This window comes from Rhinichthys klamathensis, unplaced genomic scaffold (assembly GCF_029890125.1).
Source record: "Rhinichthys klamathensis goyatoka isolate OS25496 unplaced genomic scaffold, OSU_Roscu_1.1 h1tg000008l_1, whole genome shotgun sequence".
In the NCBI taxonomy this organism is placed as follows: domain Eukaryota; kingdom Metazoa; phylum Chordata; class Actinopteri; order Cypriniformes; family Leuciscidae; genus Rhinichthys; species Rhinichthys klamathensis.
Genome location: NW_026606561.1, coordinates 130,370 through 140,037, shown reverse-complemented (window position 1 = coordinate 140,037; position 9,668 = coordinate 130,370). Strand labels below are relative to the sequence as shown.

At 45.7% G+C, this 9,668-nt stretch overlaps 1 long non-coding RNA gene across 1 annotated transcript; it reads right to left on the bottom strand.

Moving 5' to 3' along the window:
• Window positions 1-342: 342 nt before the first annotated feature.
• Window positions 343-9,337, bottom strand: LOC130092017 (uncharacterized). Its single transcript, XR_008807899.1, has 2 exons — window positions 9,300-9,337; window positions 343-507 (listed from the first exon to the last, which is right to left on the bottom strand). It is a non-coding gene; the product is annotated as an uncharacterized LOC130092017 (long non-coding RNA).
• Window positions 9,338-9,668: the final 331 nt, after the last annotated feature.

Here is a 9,668-nt window from a genome sequence, read left to right as displayed (position 1 = left end):
GAAGAAGAAGAAGAAGAAGAAGAACGAGTAGTATGAAGCTGCAGACTCGGAGACCTGCATCTACAGTCCCCCTGCACCCAGAGTCCCGCATTCTCAGACCCCTCGTTTTTCGAGACAGCGCCTCCTATCAAATTGTATCGGATAAACATGTGAAGAACTTAAGCCAAAACGTGAGTAGGCTATCTTCAATTTTATTTAGCGAATCGTAGTAGCTTACTAGTTTGATTTATTTTTTAATAAAACTAATTTAGCTCATCGATACAACATATAGTCCATATTTGTAAAGATAGTTTGTAACAAGATTTGAGACGTTAATGTATGTTTTTTTCGCCCTCTTCCCCCCGAAAATATTTTGATAGCTAACGTTAGCCTTTAACCTTGGACTTTTTGTAGATATGTCATAAATGCTGCAGTGATTTTCACTGCCCATTTTGTGCCCCCATATATTTCAAACCCACAAAGTTGTCCAAAGTTCAAAAACATCTCAAGGGACACTTCAACAGAGCACTGCAACATGAAGATAATGTAGATTATGTTGATGACGTGTAAGATGACGTAGGAAAGTCTAGTAAGAAGCGGAAACTAGGCAGAAGTGTATGATAATAATAAAGAGCAGACCTGAGTTCTACACGAGGTGTCAGTGAGTTTGTACACACATCTACATGGTGTCAGAAGTCAGCCTAAAGTGACGATGGCACAAGGACTTCGTAAGATCGACCCCCTCATCTTTGACGAGAATATTGCGGACAATTGGACTAAGTTTAAGCGCGAATGGCGCATATACAGCAACGCCGGTCTCTCAGCAGCAACCGAAAAAGTGCGAGCATACACGTTTCTCAACCTCGCTGGTCCCGATGCCCAAGATAAATATGACACATTCACTTTCGAGGAGGAGGAAGATCCGGAGGATTCAGAGGTACTGGTAAAGAAATTTGAAGAAATCTGCCTGCCTGCAGTGTTGGGCAAGTTACTTTTAAAAAGTAATTAGTTACAGTTACTAGTTACTACTTCCAAAAAGTAACTAAATTAGTTACTCAGTTACAAATTTTAAAAGTAACTAGTTACTTAAGAAAGTAACTATTGCGTTACTTTCAAGTAAAATTAAATTTTAAATGCTCAAATGTGACCCCACCTCTACCCCTCTTTAACGGAACTTACAATACATGTGCATGTTCAATTATTTATGATAAATCTGAATATTATAATGAAATGGACACTTAATACAATACATTATTAACAGAAACATGAAACATTGTACACACATCTAAAAAAAAAAAATGCTGCTGTGGGACAAAGTGAGACTAGCCTCCAATCAAATGCCATGTAGATATTATGTTTATAGTGGATCAATGCAAATAACACAATAGATGTTTTGGAACTTTTGATATTTGTTGCCCCTCAACAGGCCACAACTGGGCAAAATTAAATTAAGCTTGTTAATGTCACGGGGTGGTTCAGGAAGGACAGGAGCGGCAGGTATAATCCAAAAACGAGTTTAATTCACAAGACAGGCAGACAGGCAAACGGGTGCAACAGCGTGTGAACACGTAACAAAGTGTAACACACAAACAATACCGGACACTGAACAGAAGACAGGCAGGAACTTAAATACAAAGTGATGATAATTACAAATGACAGGCAGCTGTGAGGGAGGTGATCAGTGTCCATGGATACAGATTGGTGGCGGGAAACTCAGACTGGGGAACACATGTGGCAAAACAAAACAAACTGAAAGTCCAAGGAAGCCTAGTGGTGACATAACGCCCCCCTCCGGCAAGGCGCGTCCTCGCGCCGTAACAAAATGACGGAGGAGGGACCGGAGGAGGTTCTGGAGGTGGACGAGAAGATGAGGAAGTGCAGGAGAGAGGCTGGAGTGACAGGATGGTGAATGGACGACGATCCCCTGACGGCACAGATGTAGATGGCCTGGTGGCGCAGACCCAGAGCCATCCAGTACCGACAGCCCACGGCAGAGTAGACGGAGGGAAGAGACCAGATGGAGAAGAGGCTGACGGTAGCTGGGGGATGACCGACGGAGACTCGGCGGCAGGATCCATCGGCGCAGACGGAGAGCAGGTGGACTCCAACGACGTCGCTGGACTTGGAGACCCAGGCGACATCACGGCGACGAGTGCTGGAGATGGAGCCAGAGTGCCCGAGAGCAGAGGCGGAGGTGGAGTGAGGGAGGACAGAGGTGACGCTGAAGGGAAGGAGGAACCCGCTGTAGCCAAAGGGGTGGAGGGATGGAGCGTAGCGGACGGACCGTAAGTCCGCGGCGAAGGCAGAGTGACGACTGACCAAGGGGGAGCCGGCAGGACGAGCGAACCCGCTGCAGCCGATGGTTCGAGGGTCTCTGGTGGAAGCGTTGGTAGGAGGAGCCAAGACGGAGCCGGCAGGTCGACAGGCCGAGATGGAGTGCAGAGGACTGAGGCTGGAGGCGGAGCCACGAGATCCTCACGCCCGAGTGCTGCGGATGGTGAGCTGACCTGCGTCTCGGTGTCCGGGAGCCTCCCCAGAGACGATGTAGGGCAGCGAACATCAAGCAGCGGCGGGGCTGGAGGACTGGCTGAGTGTAGTAGAGCAGTGGAATCTGACAGGTTGACGACAGGGTAGACACAGTCACTGGAAGGGTCTGAGGATGATGATGGTGCAGATGACGGGTGGGACAGGGTGGGATCCGGTGTCTCCTCAGAAGAATCCTTCAGCCAGTCCTCATAATCCGTGGATTGGGTCCCCTCGTCCGCAGATGTCGTGGGCTCACACCCCTGGTCAGACTCCTGTTGGAGCTCCTCCTCCGGGGCGAGGATCAGCTCTGTCCTCTCTGTCTTGGGCTCTGGCTGACGCGTCGCGGCGGGTGGTAGCTCTCCGCCTGCGGGGGGCTCGCACGAGTACTCCGTGGTCGAGGGTGGTAATCCGGGCTCTGGGTCTGGCTGAGTGCTGGATCGGAGCTCGACGCTTTCCAGACACCTGATGACAGCCTCCCTCCAGTTCAAGTTGGAGGTGTCTGGAAGGTCGACGCGTTGATGGTAATTGGCCCCGATCCAGAACAGATTTTTCAGGGTTTCGTCGTCGAGGGGGCTGGTGAGTGCAAGAAAAACAAAATCTCTAGAAAAAGTCAAAAAGTTTTTACTCTTCTCAGCGAGCTGGATAAAATCAATATTATCCATTTTTTTTTCTTTGTGGGTCCGGTATTCTGTCACGGGGTGGTTCAGGAAGGACAGGAGCGGCAGGTATAATCCAAAAACGAGTTTAATTCACAAGACAGGCAAACGGGTGCAACAGCGTGTGAACACGTAACAAAGTGTAACACACAAACAATACCGGACACTGAACAGAAGACAGGCAGGAACTTAAATACACAGTGATGATAATTACAAATGACAGGCAGCTGTGAGGGAGGTGATCAGTGTCCATGGATACAGATTGGTAGCGGGAAACTCAGACTGGGGAACACACGTGGCAAAACAAAACAAACTGAAAGTCCAAGGAAGCCTAGTGGTGACAGTTAAGCTCGTCGCCATACCTGTCTCTCGTTGACTGACTGGCTTGCTTGTGTTGTTCATTGTGTGTCCTGTCCTGTCCGACTATGCGTTATGATGGGTCGTTCGCAATTCATGAGCGTTAGCCGTTAGTGATGATGGATCGACTCGTTCGCGAATGAGCTTTTGATGGGTCGTTCGCGATTCGCGAATGAGGCGACTCTAAGAGCCGGCTCTTTTAGGTGAACGTCGGGAGCTGGCTCGCATATCTGAAGAGCCGACTCTATTTTTACAAATTTAGCCTATAGAAATTAAATAATTATGTAAAAAAATAAATAAATATTATAGTCAAAGTCATTTAAAGAGCCGTTTGTGAGCCAAAAGAGCCGGCTCTTTTCAGTGAGCTGAGTCAAAAGTGCCGAATGCCTACTACTATGCGTGCTTTCGAACACCCGCCCAACTCTACCTCTGATTGGCTTACAATGACATTTTACTCTACCTCAGCCGCAGTGTTAATTTCGTTGACGAAAATAACGACGAAAATTATTCGTCAACGACATTTTTTCACAGACGAAAACGAGACGATAACTAAATAAAACCTAGTTTTGAATGACAAAGACTATGACGAAAATCTATTGACATTTTCGTCAACGAATAAAAACTAGACGAAAATGTTAGATAGTGACGATTTGGGAAGCGATCCGTCAGAACTGATGTCCTGCGTGTGTGGTAGATGCGCACATTTGTAGGCTACTGTAACGTGATCTACCCCGCGGTCATAAAACGTTAAAAAATGTGAACGTCTGGGAGAATGAGTAGAGCAGACATATAGATCTCTGAATAAGAGTGACGATGCAAAAAAGAGCTCTATTCGGTGCGGTTTTCTGTGCGCACACACCTAACCCGAAGCGTGCAGTCATGCACAATACACCTACAGCGCGCGAGTAGGCTACTGAATTGAGCTCTCTTTCGTGTCTGAATGGAGAAATACACAACAATATGTCTAAATGTCCTTTTTGGAGAGTATTCATGTAAACTATGCTGGTTATGTCTTAAACTGTGAGTGTGTCGGATGTGCATCAGTGCAATTGTATCCGCATGTCATTGGACATGATCCGACGTCTTAAAGTGACAGTGGCAATAAACCTAATGCGGTCCGTGTCCTTAATTTTGATCAAGCAACAAAAGAAAAAGAGAAAAGCATTCACTGTTTGTTAATAGCTTTAATAAGGATTAATTATATTTAATTCATACAAATAAATATGTCTGCTTGAAAGAATAAAGAATGATGTGTAAGTAGTTATAAGGAATGAATATATCATTCATTGTAAAGAAGACTGTGTTGTACTTTAGGAAAAGTGGTTTTATTTCATTTTAAGATATTTTTTAAGTAACAGCAGTTAAATCTGTATCTGTATTGCATGTTCAAACTTAAAAATCATTCATATTAATAGGTTAATAGATGTTTTCTCCGGGAGTATATGGGTTTGGAAATTTTAGAGAAATTCTAAATTAACGCATTACAATTGAACTAAACCCATTATATTTTAGTCGACTAAATCTACTGTAGATTTAGTCGACTAAAATGTTATTGTATTTCGTCGACTAAAACTAGACTAAAACTAAAACAATTCAGATGACTAAAATATGACTAAAACTAAATGGCATTTTAGTCAAAAGACTAAGACTAAAACTAAATCAAAATTTGCTGACAAAATTAACACTGCTCAGCCGTCAGCATTTATGCGCTTGTCTCGTGCTCTGCCCACTAACCAAGGAAGAACAGTAAAAAAAGTATTTGCCTCTCGCTCAGAGATCTAGTTGGTCTGATGAAAAAAAAAAACCCAGCTTCATCAGTTATAGTAACGCGCCGCATTTTTTGGCAGTAACGGGAACGGCGTTATTAAGATGAGAAGAGTAATCAATTAGATTACTCGTTACTGGAAAAAGTAATGCCGTTAGTAACGGCGTTATTTATAACGCCGTTATTCCCATCACTGCCTGCCTGTAAAGAATGTAATTATGGACAGACATGCATTCAATACAACGAACCAGAAGCCACATGAAACAATCCAGTCCTACGTTGCCACGTTAAAGACAGTAGCCAGAAAATGTGAATTTGGGACGTTACACGACGAACTGTTAAGAGATCGATTGGTATGTGGCATTCACAATGACAACATCCGCACACAGCTGTTGAAAGAAAAAAAATCTAACTTTAAACTCAGCTATCGAAATATGCATGTTACATGAGCAGTCTGAAAAAGGAAACAAAGAAATAAAAAAAGAAGCAGGTACTAAAGAAGGAAAGTGAAGTTTGTGCAGTGCAATATTTTACGTGTTCGAACTGTGGTGGCCAGCATTCATCTGACCGCAGCAGCTGTCCAGCCTTCAACAAGCGCTGCAATGCGTTTGGCAAGTGGAATCACTTCTCTAAATGCTGCAGATCAAACAAAACACGCATTTACAACAGATTAGAGCAAGGTCCATCTCAGTCAAACAGAGCACCCCACACCATACGCAGAGGAGGACAGACACATAGAATTAGTGAACTTGATGCACAAATTGCATATGAACCAGCAGATCTGTTTTACTGTGAAAGTGTAGAGGTGCCAGCTGATAAGGGAGAGATATTTACCATCCTGTCCACTTCCAACACAGGGAAGCAACTTGAGGTGAAGATTGACACTGGAGCCCGGTGCAATGTACTGTCTAGAGGCGTTCTCCAGCACATCGACCCAGGCGCTCATGTCGACCACAGCCATGTAGTCAACCTTGTGGCCTATGGTGGTCAGATTATAAGGACTTTAGGTGTCACTAATGTAAACTTCACATGTGGGACACTACAGTTCCACGTTGTTGACAATGATGTAAAACCCCTATTGGGCCTCAGAGACAGCGTCAAATTAGGCTTTGTGCATCTTGGCCCGAATGTGCACAATCTCCAACAAGGCTCTCCAGCCGAGCTCGCAGAGTATAAAGATCTCTTTGACTGCAGCAGCATAGGCAAACTGCCTGTAGTGTATCACATGCGTTTGGACCCCTCTGTGCACCCTACAATATGTGCTCTCAGACGAGTGCCATTGGCAAATGAAAGACAAAATAATCAATGAACTCAACAGAATGACTGAACTGGGAGTCATTAAGTCAGTTCAGGAGCCCACTGAGTGGGTCTCGTCTATGGTGGCGGCACGTAAGAAAGATGGTGCCGTAAGACTGTGTATTGACCCTGTCCACCTCAACAAAGCCCTCCTCAGGCCACATCATCCCATGAAAACAGTGGAACAGGTGATCGCCGACATGCCAGGAGCCAAGGTGTTCAGCATCCTTGATGCTAAGTGTGGGTTCTGGCAGGTGCCACTCAGTGAGGAGTCATCAAAGCTGACAACCTTCATGACCCCAGTGGGCCGATATGCCTTCCTCCGAATGCCTTATGGGATATCCACGGGTAGTGAAGTTTTCCAAAGGTGTATGGAGCAGCTCTTTGAAGGACAACCATGTGCAATCGTGGTTGATGACATCCTCGTTTGGGGCAGCACAAGAGAAGAGCATGATCTGCGCCTCCGCCAGGTCATGGACAGAATACGTGCCGTAAACCTTAAGCTTAACCCTGACAAGTGCCGTTTTCGGGTGTCTGAGGTGTTGTATGTGGGTCACCTTCTAACTGACCAGGGCATAAAGCCCGACCCTACAAAGACAGATGCTGTCCGTTCAATGCCAACCCCAGCAGACAAGCATGGAGTCCAAAGGTTCTTAGGTATGACAAACTATTTGTCAAAATTCATCACGGGCTATAGCGAAACCACAGCACCCCTCCGCCAACTCCTGCTTCAGGATGTAGAGTGGTGTTGGCAGGAACACCACATGGCAGCATTCACCAGACTCAAAGAACTACTCACAAGTCCTCCTGTACTTCAGTACTTTGACGTGCATCAGCCGGTGGTGTTATCTGCAGATGCCTCGCAGCATGGTTTGGGTGCTGTCTGCCTCCAGAACAACAAACCGGTGGCGTTTGCCTCAAGAGCACTTACAGAGACTGAGTCACGCTACGCTCAGATAGAGAAGGAGCTTTTGGCCCTTGTCTATGCTTGTCAGAAATTCCACGACTACATATATGGCCGTCCAGTGACTGTCGAAACTGATCATCAGCCTCTCATCACTATTCTAAGAAAACCACTACACTCAGCTTCTGCACGCCTTCAGAGGATGATGCTTAAGCTGCAGCGCTACAACCTCAATGTCATTTACAAGAGAGGCAAAGAGCTATACCTAGCAGACGCGCTGTCGCGTGCACACCTGCCCTCCACCGACTTGGCCGAAACTAGTGAGGACTACGATGTGATGACAGTGGAAGCTCTTTCGTCAAGAAGAATTGTGGAACTGAGGCAGGAAACACAGGCAGATCAGACAGCTGCATCAGGGCCACCCGGGCCTAGAAGCAACAAAACGCAGGGCCAGAGAAACCATGTTTTGGCCCAGCATATACCAGGACATTGAACATGAAATCTCCAGGTGTGCTCCTTGTAATGCCCTCAGACCGCACCAAACAAAGGAGCCCCTTCAATTGCATTATATACCAGACTTGCCATGGGCTCTCACCGCCGCAGACGTTTTTGAGTGGGGGGGGAAAGAACATCTGGTGCTCGTTGACTCATACTCCGGCTGGTTTGAAATAGACCAACTCCCAAACGTGACCAGCGCGACCATCATAAGCAGGCTAAAGCGCCACTTTGCCACCCATGGAGCGCCTCAACAGCTAATGACTGACAATGCAGCATATTTCACAAGCAGGGAGTTCCAAGAATTTGCCCACATATGGGACATTTGCCATGTCACCAGCAGCCCCCACTACCCTCAATCAAATGGGCTAGCTGAGAGGGCTGTACGCTCGGCTAAACACCTGCTGGAAAAATGCGCACGTGATGGTACAGATGTATATGCGGCACTGCTCAATTTGCGCAACATACCAAGAGATGGGCTGCCCTCACCAGCCCAGCGGCTGTTTTCTCGGCGCACTAAGACCCTCATTCCCATGACCAAGGTTATGTATGTGCCAAAGGTAGAAACACAGGTCCGGGCAGCTCTGACACGGACAAGACAGAGAGGAAAGACACATTATGACAGATCAGCCAGACCTTTGGTTCCATTGCAAGCAGGGCAGACAATAAGAATACAGACGAGTAGGGGATATGACAGATTGGCGACGGTAATAGGAAGAGCACCGCAGCCAAACAGCTACCAGGTCCAGTCCGGAGATGCGACATATTTGAGAAACAGGTGCCACCTCCTACACACACCTGAACAATACAACCCGCCCACAACAACAGAGGCCCCACTCAACCCCGATAGTGAACCCCTGCCAGAACACCAGCCTAATGTCGAACAGCCGCAAAGGGAACATGTGCAGGAACCACCCGTAGTTGTCACCCGTTCAGGAAGAATATCAAAGCCCAACCCCCGATACAAAGACTACACGACATAAGCTTAGAGAGTTCTCTACCCATATTTCAGCAGCCCCCCAAAAAAAAAAAAAACAGGGCTATGTTAAACGTTGTATTTTGTTGTGCAGTGTTGTATCATATTTTGGTACACATGTTAGGTTGTACACTGTTTTCCAGTTCTACTGCACTTATATAGCAGATAAAGTTAAGGGCTAACGGTTATATATATTCTCATCATTAAGAAGGGGGATGTAGATTATGTTGATGACGTGTAAGATGACGTAGGAGGTCTAGTAAGAAGCGGAATAGGCAGAAGTGTATGATAATAATAAAGAGCAGACCTGAGTTCTACACGAGGTGTCAGTGAGTTTGTACACACATCTACAGGTAACATTTGCAAACATCTTTTTTTCTTTTTCTTTCTTTCTTTTTGAAACATCATAAGACATGTGCTATCGGGCCTATACTGTTGTAGGCTATTCCAGGGTACACCATACATCGATGGAGTCGCCCCTGCCGAACCCAGCAACATATCATTTTATGATTATGCAAAGCGACTCATAAATTAGTTTTTTTTAATGCAATTGAAGACGAAAAGTAAAGTCACGAACACAGTTTTTTGTTCCTTTTTTCTTTACAGCAAGATGATGTTTAGCAGGTGATCATTAAATAAAGTACAGAATTGTTTATTATTGGTGTTTTGTCTATTCTGATTTGTTTTGCTTCGCATTCAAAATATCAAAAAACA